At 35.2% G+C, this 22,058-nt stretch overlaps 1 protein-coding gene across 3 annotated transcripts in view; it reads left to right on the top strand.

Annotated features, from left to right (window-relative positions):
- LOC139812693 (zwei Ig domain protein zig-8) overlaps positions 1-22,058 on the top strand; it is a 487,042-nt gene that overhangs the window by 381,545 nt on the left and 83,439 nt on the right. Inside the window, exon 1 of one of the 3 annotated variants that reach the window (XM_071777738.1) lies at positions 7,512-8,386. The exons of the other annotated variants lie outside the window; for them this stretch is intronic. The gene's annotated coding sequence lies outside the window, so the exon portion shown is untranslated. Of the gene's footprint in view, positions 1-7,511; positions 8,387-22,058 lie in introns of those variants that run through there. 3 annotated transcript variants of the gene reach the window in all.

Below are 22,058 nucleotides of genomic sequence, written 5' to 3'. Positions count from 1 at the left end.
AAATTATTATTTTACTTCACGCATTGTTTCGTGGCTCAATTTTCACTTTGCATAACGCACCACATTTCTTAAAATGTGTTATTTTATTTACAATTTCTTTCGTGCTACACGCGATAACAAGATTATTTAATAATAAATTTTTTTGTTAAATTCTGAACATTACTACGAATTAAAATATTTTCCATTTTGCTTCCTCATAGAGGAAGCTCTGTTTTCGTTAAAAAAAATTTTTCTTGTTTTTCTAAATGTGTTCAGAATGTTCTAAAACATCGAAAAATTGCAATTTTAAAAAATGTCTGTATGTATGTATGTGTGTGTGTGTGTATGTGTGTGTGTATGTGCCAAATTTACCGAAATTTCTATAACTCCAGAACTAATCAACCAAATCTTAACGAATTATATATGAAATAGGGGTATACAAATCTGAAGAATATAATAGAATTAATAATACGGTGATGTGAAGATTTGTGTGAGTGGGAGGGAGAAAAAAGACAGAAAAAGCGATAGGTATTTAATAAGTTTTTAATAATGTACTTACTTGTTCATATTACAATGGCAGTCATTGACATGTTTCGTCAGGCTTTGTGTATTTGTTATGTAATCCTTTCTTGAGTATTCGCATAAGTTGCATTTTGCAACCTTATTTGCCGAAATAGTATAACAATATCTTACTCCATATGGTATAGCCGTATACACAGAGATTTTATGATCCGTTTCTACATGCATTTTAAATTTGTTGGCTGTCTGTGGTTGGTAAAACTCGAGTGAACACACACTACACTTCCCATATTCGTCTCGAATGTCATGAAAGTAGTTCCATAGATTTTTTGGGTCCATTATCCGTACATAAGAACTGTAAAAAACATAAAAGTCATAATCACAGAATAAATAATAATCATTTAGAAAATCATGAGTCAATTGTAAATAAAAGTAAAAAGGTGAAAAAAGGAAGATTTAAGTAAAAGGTTCTTTTTTTAAAAAATTTTGAACTCTCACTAAAAAGAAGCAGTGGGAGAACAACCAATGGTTTCTATTATGGAGTGGACCACCTCAGAATGCAGTTCCTTTGACAGCGCGGATATTTTCGCCGCCTTTAAAGTTCTGTGACTTCAAAACCAAAATACTCAGACTACAATTTATGTACAGCCACTGGGACTATTCCACACGCCTAGATGGAGCGATTAGCTGTGGAGCTAATTGGCACGTCAAAATTAGTCCTACCTAAAAATCCTAAACTGAATTTGACTAATTTGTTAAAAAGTATTAACTGCAAGTATTCTTGCCATGGGGACAAGCATAATTTAACACCTGATCATGAAGCTGCACACTTGGATATAGTTCAGCTGCAAAAAAAGTTCTCAAAATATTGCGTTATTTGTAAAAGGTATAATAATCATCGTAATATTTAATCTTTATTATTCTCTTAATAATAAAAATAAATTTAAAAAATAAATTTTTTCAATATGTTGTTTGCAGCAATACAGCAAACAGTTTTAACACGAGAAAGTTCGGGCACAAGCAAATATCGCAGGAAATAGATGTAGCACGTTCTAAGCAAAGATATAGGAATCCATTTATTAAGAGAGGCATTTATAGGAACTATTTATTACGACATCATCCAAATTATGCAAAGTTAATAAAAGATATCGAACTCTATTCGAATGAATACAAAGAACAATCATGTAGCAGTTTTTCTACGCTTCCCGTAAGTATTTGAAGAAATCTATTTCTTGTAAGTCTTACCACAATATTTATTACAATATAATGTCATGTATTAATTTTTTTTATCTTTGCAGGATGAAATAGTACTAATAATATTTAAAAACTTAGATATAAGGTCGTTGTGCCGTATGAGCCAAGTAAATAAACGCTTCAATATTTTAACACGGGATCCTCTTCTCTTTAAATGCTTAAATTTACGAAATTTGCGGAATACGAAATCTTTTTGTAATCACAATGTTTTATTTTACTTTACATTTACATGTAAATATTTACAACGGTTAGATCTGAAACAAACCAACATTTCTGTTGAGCATTTCAACAAATTTGTCAACAATTGCGGCAATTTAACGCACTTACGATTAAGTGACTGCGGATTTCTTGTCGACTCGGTTCTATTAAGAATTTCGATAACATGTAAAATGTTGAAAGGTATGAACATAAATAAATATAATATTTAAGATTACAGGTAAATTGTGTATGACGAATACACACACAATACATATATATATATATATATATACACTATATATATATATATATATATATATATATATATATACATATATACACACACACACATACTTTTATAGTTATTACATATAAATTTATTATCAAATTATTATATCTTATAAAATTATTTTTTAACTGCATGTTTAATTATGTATATATATATATATATTATTTGAATACCCCTATTGTATATGGGACCTACAGTTTAACGCCGATTCCGAACGGCTATATTTAGAGAAGTTTTTCTTGTCAAGACATACTCTCGGTGGTTTGCCATTGCCTTCCGAGAGGAGAACGAGCGAATATATATATTTTTCTCTAGCTCTACCGGGAATCGAACCCGGGACCTTTGCCTCAATAGACCAGCTGTCTACTAGGCTACGCTCGTTCTCTAAAGATAAACATTAATCTTTGTTTTTCAATAATTATATATTCATATTACATATTTATTACACTTATTTATTCTTCATATTTTGTTATGCTTAAAACTGAAATAAAACAGCTTACTTTTTTCAAAAGAACTTAGTTATTTTTAAGTATATGTACTCAATAAAATTATTATTTTCTCAGATGTTTAATGTGTTTTCTGAACGTTTCGCAAATTATTTGATCGCAATCCAGAAATGAAGAATATGCTGCAGACAATTAAATTTCATTTTTTTTGAAAAGGTTTAATATACATATTGTCATCAAATCACTTTTATTAAATTTATTTATTTTATTTTACTTTACATGTGTTCAAAGAGAATTTTAATAAAGTCCGATTTTTGCTTCAAATTTATATACGAGTCGTATGTGTACGCATCTCTTTTAAAAAATATTTAATACGGATAGAGTTTATGGGTCATAATTTGTTGAATAATTCTAGCATCGTATCAGCGTATGTTACGGTACAAATTCGCCGGTAAAATACAAAATCATTTTCTATCCAGGTAGTAAAAGGTACGGGCGAAAGGTAGAAAATTGCGCGAGGTAATTTCTTGAAAATGTCGTGTGCGCGAGCATCCCCGGAAAAATGCTTCCGTGCGCCATGCTTCGAAAAACTGCGCCGCGAGGTCGGCTAGAGCGAGTTTTCATTTTCCATACCATACGTTACCAAACAGTAGGTTACCAGCAAAAATATTCGGTTGAACCTAAATTCCGAATTTTTGCCTGATAGAAAATAAACGAGTTGTCCGTTGTCCGATATGACGCAATAAACGCGAGATACAAGACCACGTATCTCTTAATGCCCAGCTTTGATGACTGATTAAAATTGTGAATATATATAATATCGTTCTTTCTATTTAAATAGCATAATTCGTAATCTTCTTAACATTAGCATAAAATTAATTAACATAAAATCTTTCTGACGAGACTTTAAATTAATATATATTCTTCGCGATAAAATTTTATCTATACGTCGGAATTTTCCGTCTGTATTTAAAGCACTAAAATTTTATTCGCGCGACTGAAGAATTATCGATGTCTCGACAGTTTTGTTAAGAAAAAGGGAATTCGATTGCGGGTCGGGCATAAAGCTCCGTAAAGCTGCGGTAAACCTGAGACCTTCGGTATAACTTCTACCACACCCAAGTAATAATGCGATCGTTTCATTTCGATCGCGGCACCGCTGGAACATTTTTCACACCGCCGCGCGCGCCGTCCTGGCGCGCGTCATAGAATTCGGGCCAATTCAACCATCGTATTTTATGGACCATTCGAACATCCGGTTCGAGCTTTTCTTTTTTTTTTTCCTAGCCAACCCTTAATATTTCTTACGACAGCGCCGCTTCTCTTCGTTGGCTGTAGGTTTTAGGTCGCTATGCTGTCCCGGGGTATAACGCGCGATAAACGCCGGTCGAAGATATACGGTGTCCCCGTAGTGTTTTTCTCGGCTTACATCGGGGATCGGCGACGCGAGATTATTATTTGTCACGGTAACGAGAATGAACGACAGCTCGTTTTATTGTCGATATTCCACCGCGATTGTGGTAACCGACTTTCCAGGATTGCCGGAACGCCCCCGACTCTCGAGGATTCGAGATTAAAGGAATTTAATACGTCGTCGTTTCCCTGAATTAATTCAAAATCGGAGGTTCGTTAAATTCGCAATTCCGATTACGAGGCTAGCTACGTGATAGCATTCCCCGTGCAAAGAAACTCCTCCGCTTTAGACGTGTTTTTTACGGAGATCTTTACGAGGAAGCTATTGATTCGCTCGCTGCAGGTATACCGGTTTGCTTCATGTATTTCTACCTTTTCCTCCCGCTTTCGCTCTCACCCTTCCAATCGGCACGTTTCCTCCCCGATTGACTGCGTCCTAGTTCTCTTTGACTAAAACCCCAGATCATTTTACATCGCGCGATTGCAACGAAGTGAATTGTTAAATATTTCTTTAAAATTATTCTATTGTAACCGCGGCCACGATATGAAGTGTATTCCACATATTGCTGCTTGTCTCCTATATCTGACGGTCGGTCATTTCCCTTAAATTTAGCCCCGCCGTACAAAGAAGTGCCATTACCACGAGAAATACGATAAAACTTACGATAAAACTTTATTGTGAAAAGACGATTTATCGTACTGTTGCATAATTTGTAAAAGCTAATAAAAAGCTGACACTAATAAACGCATTTATAAATGCAGACTTGCAAATTACATGCTAATTCTTGTTAAATACTAGTCTTTGAATCTATCCACTATAGGTCAAACGTCACTTGCATATAAAATTCAGATAACAGATTTTTCTGTTTTAATATGCGACCTAAATCTCTCATCACAGAAAAAATGAATTTAATTGGAAGAAAATTAATGTAAATTTACAAGGGTTAACATAAGAAATATCTCTCTTCGTAATTATAAATTAAATTACATTCGCTGTCGGTATTCGCTAGTTGATAAAAATATAATCTTGCACCGTTCATATTTACATCGCGCGCTTTTTTAGAAATATTAACAAAATTGCATCATAAAAATCTTTTAATGATGGATTTATTGTATGTGAGAAATTGATCAATTAAATTATTCTTAGTTTACAAAAATTAGATATAAATGCAAATAGAAGAGAGAGCTGCTTCTTTAAAGATTTTTAATCGATTTAAAGAGTTTCGCATATTAGTCAACTGAAAATGGCCAAATAGTGCTTTAGCTGTCTTAAGGGTATTTTGTACTTGAGAGCGCGTTTACTCTCGTTAAAGTTAATGTCTAGGACTAATTTACCCTCTTTACCTTCGCGTGACACCAACCGGAGGCTTTCTAGTTCGCTCGTAAGGACACAGGAAGAGAGGGGGAGCAGAAACATTGGGCTCTGAAGAAAGACGTAAATCGAATCGTACGATTTACGAGATCCTTTCATCCTTCGCAGGACTACGAGAAGAGATTGAAAAGTTCTTTTACGTTAGGATCTCTCTTAGCCTCTCTTTCCCGCGACTGATTTGGCGCCGATGCGCCTCCTCATTGAAATTCTTCACGATGATCGAATTCATTATCGCGCTATCGCTATGGGCTAAATTTATTATTTAATTAAAAATTTATATGAGCTGTTCCTCATCTGCTTTCCAAATAATAGTATCGTGCTTCTTGACACTTTTCCTTTTTTTCCATTTTCAAGAGCGTCGAAAGACGCATTGAATTTCTTTCTGGCACCTGCAGCAAGTGCAGTTGCCAAACTCAAACAAAGCCGTGCACTGATAAGTGTCAACAAAAATATATGTAAAAATAAACATGAGGATGACATATAAAGAAGAGTCTAATAAAAATAATAAAAAAATTCAGCAATTAGAAGAAGCCTTAAATGAAATAAAAGAAAATATAATTCTTTATATTTCTTTATGGCACCTGCAGCAAGTGCAGTTGCCAAACTAAAAAAAAGCCGTGCACTGATAAGTGGCACGTGCAATAAAAATATATATAACTTTCCGGGCGAGGGTAATAAATTTATTCTTATTTAGATGATCATTCTGATTTTTCATTTCTGTCAACTGGATCTCCAGATCCTTGATCTTCTTCAAAGCTACTTCTTCGGCTACTTCTTCGGCATGCTTATTTAATTCCTCCTAAAACACAAAGAGCTATTCTGTAACCATTTTCACCTCGCATATCTTTTATCTTTGACATTGAGTTATTTTTACGAATATTTTTATAAATATGATATTTAATATTACCCGATTCTGACACACTGTTGCGTTGCAACTGCAACTGTTTGTACAGTTGGTTTTCTTTTTGACGCAGCCGCATCTTGTTTTTTCCGAACATATCCCACCTGCATATGTACACTTGTAGACGGTCATTTCCTTTCAGCGGACTGTAATCTTTATATTATTTAAAATTATATGTGGAAATAAACATGAGGATGAAACATATAGCATTAAATATAATTACGGTAATAAATATTAATTCTATCTTTTGAAATAACAATGACAAGTTCCATCCGAGCATTAATCGCGATCTACACACGCGAATATAATTTCCGCGCAGATGTCATTTCGGAGTATTACACCAGGTGATACATAAGACAATGTATCGTTGATAGAGCGAGATGAAAACACGACGATTATACGTCGCGGATGTATTTTACAATTTCCGTCTTGTCTATTTCCCCGTACTCCTGGAAGCACGATGTAAGAGAGATTTTCAGGTCAGTTAAAAGAAAGAGAGGGAGAGAGAGAGAGAGAGATATCTCCTTGGATCGGAAATTGATTTTGAAGGTCTTGGCGGTATAATTCTTGGTGGTCGATCTAAGCCTATAAAGGCGCATCAAGGAAACACGCACAAAAAGGATGTAGATGCAAGAAAACGAGTTTATTTAGGTTAATTAAAATAAATTATTTAAATAAATTGAAAAATAATATTTTGTGCAATACATTGGTTTGAGTAGGCAGTCAGTTATTTGCCACTATTGTCGAATACTGGCTGACAGAACTCTGGCCGACAGTTGACTGCCTTACGTTGGCCAAGCGTCGGCCTTCGTTGTAACGTCTGACTATTCAACAACCTGTAAATTGCCAATGATGGGCCAATATTGGCTGATAGATTCTTGGCCAATGATTGAGCGCCATAGCTTCGGCCAAGCTTTGGCTTCCTTGCCACTACGGGCAATTCCTATATGGGTGACCCTTAAGGATGGCGAGAAAAGAGAGTAGTGGTTTCCTCGTCAAAAAAGATGAAGTCAACGCGCGGTTTCGGGGATGGTGGCTGCACACGGGGGGGGCGAGTCCGTGGCGACGATGCGAGGGCGGGGGTGCGTTCTTTAAGGTAGGGGGCATGCGCGGACGTCCGGGGGTGCAGAGCGGCTCTCGGAGGTTAGTCGCTTGCCAACATCACGACGTGCCGCTCGTGCCTCGCGATCGTTGAATTTACACGCACTCGCTTGTCACCCCTTTCCACCCTCGTCATCGTCGTGTGCTGTCATCTCCGCTCATCGGCGTTCAATTTGTCACCAGTTCAGCACCGATCGAAAGGAAATATATCGTCCGCTCTTTCTAGTTTACCTTTCGGCGGTGGAATTCTTCGCGAATCGAATCACGAATTCCATCGAACTGCGATTTCGAATTTGTCAGAAACAACGCGTATTTTTTTTTTTATTACGACGATCAACGACGACGATCTCGTGCGCGCATTTTACGAATGCAACAGTGTATCGGGAAAGTGCTCCGATCGATCCGTTAAAATGTGGATCGCGCTGTCGCGATCGCGAACGAGGAACGATTGACGGGTTTAGTGACTTCCACGCCGAGGGACTTTCTCGCGCTCGAGCGAAAACGTTTGTTCTTCGGCGATCGATGGTGATCTTCGATCATCAAGGTGACTGATCGCGGCGTGATGACGGAGAGAATGTGGGCGCGGATGCGCGTTTACTCCCGGGACCAATTTTCGCGACTCGGATAAGCAGTGCCGCGTCCTCGACGAGGAGCTGATCTGTCGCGAGGTTCGCGGAACCAGAAGTGACTGCATTGCGTGCGTGTCATCGTCATTGCGGTAAACGGCGCGTAAAAGTGCGCGTGGAACGACTCGCATCACGACGAACGGTCCAGGTCTCTCTGTTTGAGTCAAGGAGAATCGCAGTGTGTTTCCCAGCGGCGATTTGGATGCTGTGTCCGGAGTACACGGCGCAGGGACGCGATCTCGCCCTCCAGGAAATTCGCCGTGTCCGAGAAGTGTAGTTTCGAGATCCGTAAGTGAAATTCATCTCTGTTTTTTTTATATTGTGTGTACGGATACGTATACTATCGAATCCTTTTGTGAAGTGAACGTACGAGATGTTTTTTAAAAAGAGGCGTGTCTACGGCGGTCCTACAGCGGGATCTAATCCTTGAGTAATCCTTTGAATGGTGCGACGAACGTTCAGCCATTGACCAAATCACTTAGCCGAGTCCATTTCATCGCGGCTATAATTAATAAGTTTATAATTAATAAGTAATAAGTTTACAATTAATATGTTTTGTCCATAAAAATAATAGCTCTATATTTTATACTTACGCTTTTATTGTTAAACGTTTTTTTCTCGTAGAGAGAACTCTTAGGAAGTTAATTGGAAGTAAAAACGGGTTAAAGTAAAAAGAGTGAAAAATATCTTTAAATTAAATTTTTAAATAAACATACCAAATAAGTCGATTCCTAATTATCCTTTAAGTATTAAAACAAAATTTTAATGCGCGTTACAATATTAAAACTTTAAGTAACGCGTTCATATAATTTACGGAATTTATAAAACAGATTTTCAGTTTTGATATTATCAATTCTCTCTGTAATTGTGCTAACATTAGTACGCTCTTCTCATGATTTACAATCATTTCAATCTGTGATCAGTACCGAGTAAATTTTATTAAATTTAGTATAACTTTATTTAACTAATTTAATTAAATCTTATTGAATTTTGCATGTCGTTCCTTTGTGAAATTGGATGTATTTTAAGACTAATTGTATTGAAGCGTATTTAGTAGGGGCTAATAAACAGAGGGAGCGGAATTGATGTTGTGCCAAATATATCGTACTAATAATCATACAATGAGAGGCATGTGGACGTATCCGTATGAGGAATTAATGACGCTTGTGGTTAAAAGGACGCAACAATAATAACAACAATTTCGGTAGCGTTTTGGCATAATAATAACAATAGAACTCTCAATAGAACGGTGCTCGCCGACGGGGCGGCGACGTTGCCGGCTGATAGATTGAAATACGCATTATTGCGTTATCGCGAACGGCGAGCAATAATATTTATCTGCGGAAACAGCAATGGGAAATTTTTGCTCGATCTTCTAATTGAATTTTACGTTATTTCCGCGCAACGACGTTATTGCACGATGATGAGCGAGCGCGGGAGACGACAACGTCGACGGACTCGATTTGCACTCCAGGACGAAAAACGTAATACAATTTATCAGCGACGCCGCTCGCCGTGCGAATTTCGGTACCGAATATGCAATCGACTGTACACGCTGAATATGCAATGCGTTCCTCCAACTTATATCTTTTGCGGAAGGAATTTTATTGGACGGCGCGGCGGCTCTCGGACGCTTTGCGCAATAAAAATGTTCAAAGCTAATCGATTACCTTATCGAGTCGAGTTTAGATCCACGTTTTTAGCGTTTCATTTGCCTACGGACTTTGCGTATGATGCACTACTGAAATTAGTCATGCAGAGAGAAACGTGATTAAAATATTCAAACCGGTATAATATAACTTTAGTTGATTATAGTGAGTGTTACCTGCACTTTTATTTTGTTTGAGCGTATATAAATTTTAGAGACAACTTTCGGCACGAATATATTTTAAAATTCAAGCAATAATTAGTCTATTTTTCTCAGATGATTTTGACGTTGCATCCACTAATAGTAATTAATATTTTTTTTTCTAAAGATAAGATATTTAGTACATTGACGTATATCTATTTATAATCTATTTATAATTGGCATTGTGAATATAATATAATATTTAATCAAATGTGTGAAAGGTTTGTTTTAACATTGGAACAAAACGTAAAGAACCGCAATCAAATTATACTCAATTCGAGTAATTTTTAATTATTCTCATAGGTCGCCAATACTCTTATTCAATATATGGTTAATTTAACTAAACTAATGAAGTTAAAATAATAAATTTTGACAAACATGGCAGTTAAAATGTTATTTAACTCAAGGTATTGGTAATATTTATTCTTTAATATCTATTTAACAGTGCATCGAAAGGTAATGTTTGAAAGAAAGTTTTATGAGACCCCGACTATTGTCACATCTGCGATACGTGTATGGGATTTAGGTTGCAGTGAACACGCGAAATAAGCTATTCTTACAATTTTACTTATCTCTATTCGCGAGACGTAATTTCGTGAATTTTACCGTCCATCGATCGCGTTTCTCTGTGTCATTTCGGTATACGCGTGTCGCGGTCCGTGCCATAGAAACGAGGCAATATTTTCTGACACAATAGAGTCAGTCGAGTCGTGGAGATTACGCGCAGCTTCGTTCGATAACGCAGCTTTGGTGTTAAGCGTAGAATTTTTCCGTCGGACGGCCTTCCCCGAGCGATGCCGTAACGAATCGTCCCGGTGGATGTTGCGAGTCCATCAGCGGCGCGAGTAAAACGAGTAATTAACAGGCTCCTATTATCGGCTTGTTGCGTGGCACTGGGGGTGTCAGCGATTCTTCATTGAAACGTTATTTAATCACTTGCATTACGTGCTCTGCTCGTTACCATTTCTAGCGTGAAATGAATCGATTTACGAAATAAAAGAAAGAAAAAACAAAGATAAAGCGAAGGTTCTTTTGATGCGCAGTTATCTGATAATAACAATAGGCTATACTAGAAGCATAAGCGCGGAAAAAAACTTGTGATTAATTGAATCGTATGTTAATTGAATTAATAATTTCGATTAGATCAATTCCTGGAAAACAATTTAATTAGAGAGGTGGCGTAAAGGATTAGTTGTAAGTACTGCAAACTTTATATTGTTTTATTTTATATTGCTGGAAACAAACATTGTTATATGCTTTTATTTATATTTATTTGAAAAAACTTTTGAACGGCTTTATATACCCACACGCTGCAGAATGAAACCTTTCTGTAGAAGCAATTAATGATTTAATATTTTGAAAACGCTGACAACGCGCTAGTGGAAAAGTGTAGGTGACTTTGTTAAACCTCGATTTTCACGTATTGATATTCTATGACAAATGAATTAGTTTCCGACCATTTGAAACAAAATATGTTATAGATATTTTTATTGTGGTTATGAATTGTTTTCTCAGATTTTCAAGCGAGATGATAAGAATTATAATATTGATATAGAAACAGCGATAAATTTCTTATACAATTAAAATTTTATACAGCCGGGCAGGAAGAATATTTTAAAATGTTTGATTAAATTATATATGAAAATGTTCAGACATTTAGATTTTGCTTCCTCATAGAAAAAACTTTGTTTTCGTAAAAAAAAAAATTTTTTTTTGTTTTTCTGAACGTGTTCAGAATGTTCTAAAACGTCAAAAAATTGTAATTTTAAAAAATGTGTATGTATGGATGTGTGTGTGTGTGTGTGTGTGTGTGTGTGTGTGTGTGTGTGTGTGTGTGTGTATGTGTGTATGTGCCAAATTTACCGAAATTTCTATAACTTTAGAACTAATTAACCAAATTTTAACGAATTATATATGAAATAAGGGTAGAAAAAACTGAAGAATATAATAGAATTAATAAAAATTGCTAATAATCAATAATAAAAAAAATTCTTTTTTTAAATTTTTGAATTTTTTTAAAATGTCCATGGTTGCTCTAACTTCCGCAAATTTGGAGATATCGATCAATTTCTCATTTTATTATATTTTTCAGTTTTTTTTACCCCTATTTCATATACAATTCTTTAAAATTTGATTGATTAGACCCAGCTTTATACGCGATCAAAGTCTCTAATTTTTAGAAAAATGTCTGTAATAGCTCTAACTTCCGTAAATTTTAAAATATTGGTCTATTTTTAATTTTATTATATTCTTCAGTCTTTTCTATTTCTATTTTATATATAATTCTTTAAGGCCGGTATTCATAGTCGGGTCTTATATTCAAGATCGTCTTAAGTATAGTCTTAAGGCGTCATTAGCCAATCAGAGGGCCGTATTAGCATCTTAAGACATCACTTCCTTTATAAGGAAGCCAAGTGCAAAATTCTAATTTGCACCATTTTAAGAGATACTATTATACTATTACTATTATTTTTTAATACAATATTTCGACGTTTTAGAACACTCTGAACATATTGACATAAAAAAACAATCTTTTCTTTGGTTTTTTACGTTATAATAAAGAATACAGAAAGAATCCGCTTAATACAATGAAAAATCTAGAGAAACTCATCAATTATATACCTATTATTGGTCTTCGATATTTAGAATAAGAATGTCTTTAAAATTTCGAATAAATTATTAATTAAATCCTGTTTGACACGAATTATTAGACATCTTTTTATAATGTATTAAATCACTTTTAAGTATTTTTTCTGTTTAAAGGTATTATATATATAGAAATATTAAAGTAATTTATAATATTATTGATTGAATTTTTTGTCTTAAAAAGATAGAGTTAAAATATTTTTATGAAACAGAGTTTATTAACAATGTTAATCATCATTAAGGTTTATTTCATAGGGGGATACATACCTCTGCTTCGAGGGAAGCCACCAGTTCTTCCATCTGTAGCAACTTTTCTAGTTCTCTTTCCCTTTCTCGATACTCTGCTAATTCTGGGGAAACAGAAAGAATTTATATATAATAGATGCGTAATAATAATAATAACTCTATCAGAATAAATAAAATTTATATTGCATTCTAAAATAAATTTAAATATTTGCACAATAATCAGGCAGCAGACAAAACAAGACAAAAAAGTTCTCTTACCTGCTCTCTCAAGCTTGATTATTTCTTCTCGTTCTTTTTTTCAAGCAATTGTTGATATTGATCATATGAGTAGCTGCTTCTCGTTCCTCATTTGATATTAAAGCTATGACTGCCTTATTAAGCACGACCTGCCTCTCTATCAATTCTTTTCTTAATTTGTCCTCTTCTTTTTGAATACCATTGAACGTCAGTGATTAATTAATAACACAATAAACAATAAAAACCCAAGTTTCTACGATATTTTTAAAATATCAATAAAACAGGTTATTAGGATATTTGTGTGTACGAGGATGGAATGTAGGTATGAGTGAATAAGGATTTATTGTAATATTACCTGATTTTGACATATCTGATGATCACATGTACACAGTGGACCACATTTGTTGGTTTTTTTCGTGCAACCACAAATTCGTATGGAACAATTTCCTTTGCAGCTACAACAAGACTTTTCAGTTGGGCAGGGGCTTTTAATTGTTGTCTGTGGAGTCAGAAGAATTTGCCTCTCACGTAAGTTGTACCTTGATGGCAAAGACAAAGACTTGCAGCTTTTTTTTATTGTCACAATGTCATATATTTAAATTACTAAGTATTCAATTCCCATATATAATATGTGTTATGTTAATTATCTTCTCAGAGCTATTGTCGCGTTAAAGACGCTTCTGGCCATTCGACGCATTCGCTGTATAAAGCAGTTATGCAAATTAAATTAATAATAACGTAGCTGGCAAACCGGACTTTACCGGATCGCGATCTAATTGTTTCGCAGGTCATACCGATGACGGTCTGTGAGACCGGATCGTGTGGGAACGAGAGGGAAGGAGGGAGGAGGGCGCAATTAATTACTTTGATTATGATTAGCCGTGCGTTATGCAAATCGCTTAGAGAGGTAGATGCACAACCGATATTCGGCCACTTTGCTAATTACCCTTCGATTCGCTAGTGGTTTTAACGCGTGTGAAATTGGTGTGAATGCAAAACTCACTTCGAACATATTCGCTACTAAGTGCGAACATCATTATATTCTGCACGGTTGTAAAAATAATTTACAATTGTCAGAGTATCGAAGGCACCATAAAAAATATGTTAATTACATTCTACATCTTGCAACTTAATTTAATTCAGTTATTGGTTTGATTAGAATACCTTCGATTAACGTTTAAAGATAATATCTGCGTCTTTTACTATACATCTGTAAAGATACTTATATGAATCGTGAATATAAGTAAACATTTTTCATTATTTTATATCGCCAAAAATACTTCCGAAAACCACTAACATTTCAAGGGGCCGAAGTTATCGTAATCGTCCCTTCTTTCTAAGAATACATGAAATGTTATACACATATTAATAGATTAAAGAAATATCTTTAACCTATTGATGTATAAAATATATTATTAATGATATAAATAGATTCATGAAAATTACAAATAGTAATTGCAATGAATAGTCTAATTCCACTAGGCACATCCTCACATCTTGTAATTCCGTTTCACTGTGATTAATCATCACCCACTAGAGGTTGCTGATCTCACATTTCAATAGATACCGTTTTCCGCGATTATAATTCAAAACGTTATCGAGTCACTGAGCGAGTAACTTACGGCGTGACAGTCGAGGTAATGCAGAATGAGAAGATGATCGATTAAGCTATTTTCAAGTTTCCCGATACGCGCGCACGCTTCGCAATTCAAATTGCGCGAGACTGGTGCCGTGCGCCTCATTTTCCCGGACGTGAAGTGCCAAGATATTCGAGGAGATGATCGACTGTGCCCTGCCATTCTCTTTCGTCTTCGTTAATTTCCGTGCGCCTCGCTCTTGTGTGTGTGTGTGTATGTGTGTGTAACAAGCCGCTACGGCGTTTCCCGACAGAATTAGGACCTAGCTGTCCATTCTCCGCACTCAACACAAGTGCGACCTGTAGGGAACTAGCCGTCATAAAAAATTCCATTTCACGCTAGCACGAGTGAGGAGCAATAATAGCATACCAACCCTTTGCCAGGATTCCTTTTTTTCCTCTAATGTTGTGACATGACCGACAAGAATTACGAGGTCCGTTTTTACATGACGTGTCGCTATCTGTCAGACCGGTGATTATAAGAGATCACGAAGAGACTTCCTTTTGCTTTCGGTGTTATGTGATGTGCGATAAAAAAAATGACGATTACGGGTTTTATTTGTAAAATATGTATTACGAATTTTTGACATTCTATTATTAAGAGGAAAAAATAATAAAATACGCGCAATGAATCTATTGGTCACAACATTTTTACAAATGTTAATTTATGGTAGATGGGTATATATGTGCGTAATGTACATAATATTATGTGAATAATATAAACGGAATAAAAAATTACAAATAAAAAAGAAATTTGTTTCTCTATTCATCACAAAAATAAATTTATCGCGAAATTATGTTTCACGTGAAGAAATTCACTTTGGTTTAAGTACGTTTTTACTGTATTACGTTTTTCTGCCGTATGCTAAGCATAGTCAATTAATAAAGTAACATTTGATATTAAACAGCAAATTTAATTCGAAATTACGAACGGAACGCGCATTAAAGTTCTCGCATGCAGTTCGACAAGTAATTTCCGGTAATTTCGATATATTTTGCGTATAACCCTGCATTCAAACATCGAAATGAAAATCAGGTCGCGAAGTCATCGTCCAGTAAAGTAGAGCAGGGATTGCTTTGCACAGAGCATCCTGTCGATGAGCACACTGTGTGTAGGTATGTCGTGATATTAAATTCCTAAACGCAACGTATTCCGCTGGGAGGTGACGATAAAAATTACAACACGCTGGAACGTGGCGCGATGAAAGTTTGCTGAACATATTAAAATTGCAGGAGCTGACGTTGCAATTCTTCAGAGAAAGATTATTAAGAGTAATGGCTTATTCGTCTATAATATTTATACGGCTTATGTGAGAATATGCGAAGTTGTATGTTATCTTCCTGCATGTTTTAAAGCGTGTGAGTATGATCTCCTCACGCCGAAAAATCGCTATTTCGCAAAATTATAGCTAGCTATAATGTATCTATTATATGTCTCAGGGTGATGCAGGTTTATAAAATTCCATTTCGAGTTCAAGTAAAATATGGACACGTAATTACGTAACTCAAATAACACTTGAGTAATTTGATCGCATAAATATTTTTTCAGAATAATAACGTTCAAGTTTTTTAAATGCAATAAATTGGGCAAATGAATTGATGAAGATATTATCGTAAATTCGAGATATGATGTTTCTTAGTTGTGCGCGCTCACTGCAAGAAACTTCGCTCAGTGGACTGTAATATTCCATTGCTATCTGACTATAATTTCCGAGCGAGTGGAAATGCTAGCCTGCACATATATTTTGCGGGAAGCGGCCGAATGCGAGCGTACTTTGAGCACAGTCGTAATTCGATTATCGAAAGTCTTTAGCTTTACTCGAGAAAGTTGTCCAAAAGTTTTCACTCGAAGTTTCTTTACATTTTGTACGTAGACATATATGCTCATATCTTTTAATCCTCTAATATCTCTTGGTTTTACACATCATTTGCTTTCGGCTAATATAGTAGTACGCATTAATAGGATATTCATTCGAAATAATGCAACATAATTGACGTCTAACCGCAGAGCTGTGTATTAAATTTATTTGATGCGATACGTTCAATACGTTAATATATAATTAATTTAATTACATATTGCGCTCGATAATGTAAAGGACATATAGAATTCGCAGGATATTCGAAATAGCGATGTTACATTCGCGGTTCGTCAAATAAATTTGGACTGAATCTTTAACAAGGATTTAACGTACAATTAGTCTAATTTCCATTATATATTATATTTAATATCGCTATTACAAAGACTAAAATTTTTTACAAAGATACTACGAGTTATACGAATACGGGGATCATGTTAATAGCTTGCACCTTTCCCGCGGCAACTTTACACATTTACTTAAGCTTTTCATATACCATTGTTTGCTCTTGAAAAAGAAATACTAGAGGCCTAGCACGCTCGAATTAAGTGTAAATACGTGGCCTACCTATTGCGGCGCACTTCACTCGAAAGAAATATTAATGCGAAAATAAAAAGTAATTAGATTGTGTCATTGCGTATTTTTATTTATCTTTTACAATTCGTTCTATTTTAAAACTTTTAAATTGACTATAGAACTGGTTAGAAACACTTATTATTTTAAATCACAACTGTCATTCGTGTTTTCATTTGTGTATGTTGATAAATCGTTATCAGGACGGTCTATAACAATATCTATAGCATCATTTCCACGTTTCAGTTCTTCGTTAATTGTATTATTATTATCGTTTTGAGAAGTAAAAACAAATCGTGGATATCTTTAGCAAAGGTAAAGAAGGCTGTTAAAGCCGTTTGATATATATCCACCATATTTAGGATATTTCACCACTCAAACACTCGTTTCTTTATAGAATAGATACCTACTTGTCTTATTTTAACAATCGATCGCGATCGAGTATTTCGACCACTTTCGATCAACGGATGCATCTATCGTTAGTTTTACTGTTATATGCACAAATATTATGCAACTAGAATAATTAGAGAGTCGATTTTTTCCCTCAATTAAATCATCAAAATTATTCAACAGAAATATCGAATCTTGTGAATCTAATGTTTCAGCGGTTATTGGCCGGCTATTACTTACTTATTCATGTATTCCTACTTGCAAGAACAGGTAACAGTCGTTGCTAATGCGGAGAATCCGGATTAAGGCTCGATTAAATAGTAAAGATTATCATTAATATACACTGTGGGGATTATAGCGCTGATTCATAAAACAAAACGACCGGGCTGGAGCAAGGCAGGCGGAACCGTCGCGTCGCGTCGTCGTGCTAGGAATTGTTCCTGTCTTTGTATAATCAAGCTCCGTTGCTCGAAGCACGACGCGGGGATGCGCCGCGGTCCCCGAGGTAGAGAGAGAACGACTTTGTCAAAGGTACATTACTTATTCCCGCCCCATTGAATTAAACGTCCTCCTGGACGCGGCGCCGAAGTTGCGGCAAGTCTGCGGATGAGACCCGATGCTAGTTGTTACTGCAGACGGTACCTTTGTCTCGCGCAGAGAAACACGTCCTATCCGCAATCTGTATCTCGTTAGCCGAACGCAACTTTCTTCTAATTGTCATAAGAAAGTATCGAAGAAGAAACACTGCGCGAGTACAGAGTCCGCGTAATGTAATTACATTGTGGCGAACTAAACTCCGAATAGTCCGGTCTTATCGAGCCGTTATTGTTATCGTGCAGTTTAATTTCCTCCGTCTCTGGCAGAGGTGATTTGCATTGTAGATACTTACTTGCTGGCAGATCATTATCAGCGGCTGACAAAAGGGCTGCTATAAATGCTGACACATCGGCTGATATAATTTTAATCGTTCACGCAAACTTATATATTTCGCCTACTTAAAAAGTATTCGCGCAATCATCATAGATGTCCAAAAAGAATCACGGATTCTTAAAAGTTAACGTAAGATTTAAACTTTTAAACAAGCGCGATCGTCAGAAAAATGATGTATTCTAACAAAGCGCGAATGAACCTTCTGTTGGTTATAGGCGGCAAGGGAATCGTTAAAGCGGAACGAGCGATAGCCAAACATAATAGTGGAACGAATATACGAGTACAATAACGATGCGAGATTTTCAACTACATTTTTGCGAATCAATGGCAATGTCGGAATTCCAAAAATCTTTCGCTTTATATTCAGAATGATATAAATGCAGGAAAGACGATTTAAAATATTCCGCAAATTGCAAATTTTATTACTCTCAAGATTAATCACGTTAAAAATATTATACGTGTCGTTTTCAGAGAGCAGTAAGAAACATAAATTTTAGTCATTTTTAAATAGCACAAAAGTGAAGAAAAATAATTAAATATCTTATTTAATATAAAGCAATATTTTTTAGGTGTTATGTAAGTGATATCAAATTAAATAATATAATATAATTAATGGAAAAAAATTACTCATTATAAAAGAATTTTAAGATCTTAAATTAGATTTACTTTGTAATCTCATGTGTGTGTTAGTATCGGTAGTGTGCAATATTACCGATATTAACAAGCGCAATGCGGCATATCTTCTCTAGTTTCGGTTGAGTTGATTAATGCTTAGCTGTTACACGTTAATAAAACACAAAAATATCCCGATATTGTATGTAATTTATCAAATGCATTGAAGCATCAACATCGGTAATACATAATGGCACATTGCATGGATATGATGATTTTCACTTTTACAGCAACAGTCAGTAGTGTGTTGTGTTTGTTCATATCCAGCATGTGTCGATGACAATGACAAGCGATTCTAATATATCGATATCTTTGTTTCAATTATGCTATTTATAATTTAACATTTTGGGTGAAAGATAAAAATTTAACAATTAATTGAGAATATGTGTTAAATCTATAGAATTAAGTTTTTCAGCCTAGAATTACGAATGTGTGCCATTTAATAATTTGAGAGATATGTTCGATGTAACTAACGTGTTATAGTTAACCAAAAGAGAAAAAAATATAAAAATCAATTGCTAAGGGTAATTTTGTTAGCGTGTACTTAACATTTTTTGTGCGAATGTTGTATCTTCAATTGCTTGTGATTCTCGTGTTTCCGCGTTGCGGAATCACTAATATTCGAGCTTGCGGAACGTGTTCCTGACTTTTTGTATTCATGAAGAGAGAGAGAGAGAAAGGGTGGGTCGCTTCTCATTGTACGCGCGAGAATTTATACCCGAATGGAGCATAAGTAAAGGAGAACCGGACGACGAAAGAGGGTAAAATTTATTATGCTCGGACGTATCCGGGTGCCGCAACACTCTTAAAAAAAGTGAAATGTATAGCTAGTCCAACTTTGGCCGTATACCTACAATGGAATGTCAGTGTTATATCCCGTTGTGGTTTTATTTTAATTGTCACGTTGGACGACTAGCGTGGATAACTAGAGTGAAACATAAACTTTCGGGAAAATTGGGGAAATAACGATGTATGTATTAACAGCGAAAATATGCAAATTGAATTATTGGATGTATATAACATTTTAATGATATCATATTCGAGAAATATAGGATATCGTTACTATTGTGTTAATTACAAAATGAATCCGAATTACAACACTAATTGCAATGAAAATTTAATAAAGTTATATAAAGATCTGTATTCTGCAAAAATTAAAATATTGATGATAAGATGGATAAATTGATGAGTTAAACATAGTAAGATGAATGGTAACTTTAGAACTTGCATTGGCGCACAACGGATAATTCGTTCTTCGCAATATCGGCCAAGTTCCTCGAAGCTGTGTTTGCATTGTTCATGCCTGATGTTTGCGAGAAGCACGTATATTCTCTGTTTGCTTTCGCGAAATGAGACACGACATGACGACGTTTGTAATTCCGTCTGATCTTGACTTCGCGAAACTGGTATTTCTCCCCCGGCTGTAAGCGTAGAAAAAATATTAGCAGCATGTAACGCGAAGCGATACGCCATTTCCGAAGGACACTCGAATGCACGAACTACGTCGGGTTCAATTTCCCGGGAATGAAGATGGAGCTTACTCTCTCATGTTGTTACAGCGCTACTGCACGCTCCATATCCCGGGTTCGCTATATCATTGCATTCGCCAACGGCGAGAGCATCGGGCTTGCTCGATAAATCTTTCGTACATATTGATATCGCCATTGATTAAATCGTAGTCGTAATTAAAATTAAAGCACGGAGAAACGTATACCGGAGTATATGCAGTAACTTGATCGAAGCGGATGATATTTTTTGACGAATCGTCTCGATGCGACCTGATTTTTCGAAAATTTATCTCGGAATTAAAATAAAACTACGCTGTAGTTTTTTATTCAAATAAAACTCCGCGCTAGTAATTTTAGATTTGGAAATTTTAATAACATCCAGATTTATTAACCCGCATGAGACAACTGACGCACTCGATCCGAGTGTTAAAATACGAGAATTCTCCTAGCCTCATCATTTTTACTAGCTATGCATATAGACAGATTAATGTTCTAGTTTTCGAACAAACTTACATACTAACGCAAAAATAGAATGGCGAAATTAGTAAAATGAAATTAACATTTTCTTATTATGTAACTTTTACATTTGTTCTACGGATATGAAAATTACGGAAAGTAAGTTAAGCTACTTCGCGGAGATTGCGGGTTGCATGTTAAATTAAATTGAAATTTATATAAGTAATGTCGCAGCTCGGATACCTTTCCGCAATAATACACTAAAACGAATATTACCCGTAACGCGAACAATTTCATATGTATCATGGGCACGCTTTGCGAAGGTAATCTTAATGTTAAATGAGCTGTAAACAGCGCGGCATAGAAATTTTTTAATACGGTTATTTCTGCAGAATAGAAATTAATTCTTCCTGCAAATTTACTGTTGCAGTATATATCTGAATATTCAAGACATATACTTTATAAAGATAATTTAAAAACGTACAATGGAAAAGTAACTGCAACGTCATAATTTCCTTCCATAAATTATTTTAATGTAGGTATTCTCACAAATGAAACATGCTTGAGTTAAATATAGTAGTTTAAAGCGCACTTTAAATTTCATTACGTACTTTACAAAGTATAGATAAGGATTTGTATATGATAAAAATAATATCAGTATTTTTTAACTTTTACGCTTTGTTAATTAACTTTGGTACACATGAATGCCTGAAAAGTTTGGTACGTACATATTACAAAATACGTGGATAATTAAGGAAAAATGATAAAAAACGATGCAGCCTTTTCGTAAACATTAAACTCATGCAACTGTACTGCTACACAATCACTTATTTTAATGCACATTACTACATCATTCAGAATGAAAGCGTCGAAACGTGATTCTTTCTTTGCGCAGAAAAATCGATGTGCAGCTCCAATTTTCTTTCTATCCATTTGACATCTATTTTATTTCCGCAAACCA

Source organism: Temnothorax longispinosus, chromosome 5 (genome assembly GCF_030848805.1).
Source record: "Temnothorax longispinosus isolate EJ_2023e chromosome 5, Tlon_JGU_v1, whole genome shotgun sequence".
Lineage (NCBI taxonomy): Eukaryota > Metazoa > Arthropoda > Insecta > Hymenoptera > Formicidae > Temnothorax > Temnothorax longispinosus.
Note: the sequence above shows the minus strand (reverse complement) of the source record. Positions and strands in the feature narration are given on the sequence as shown.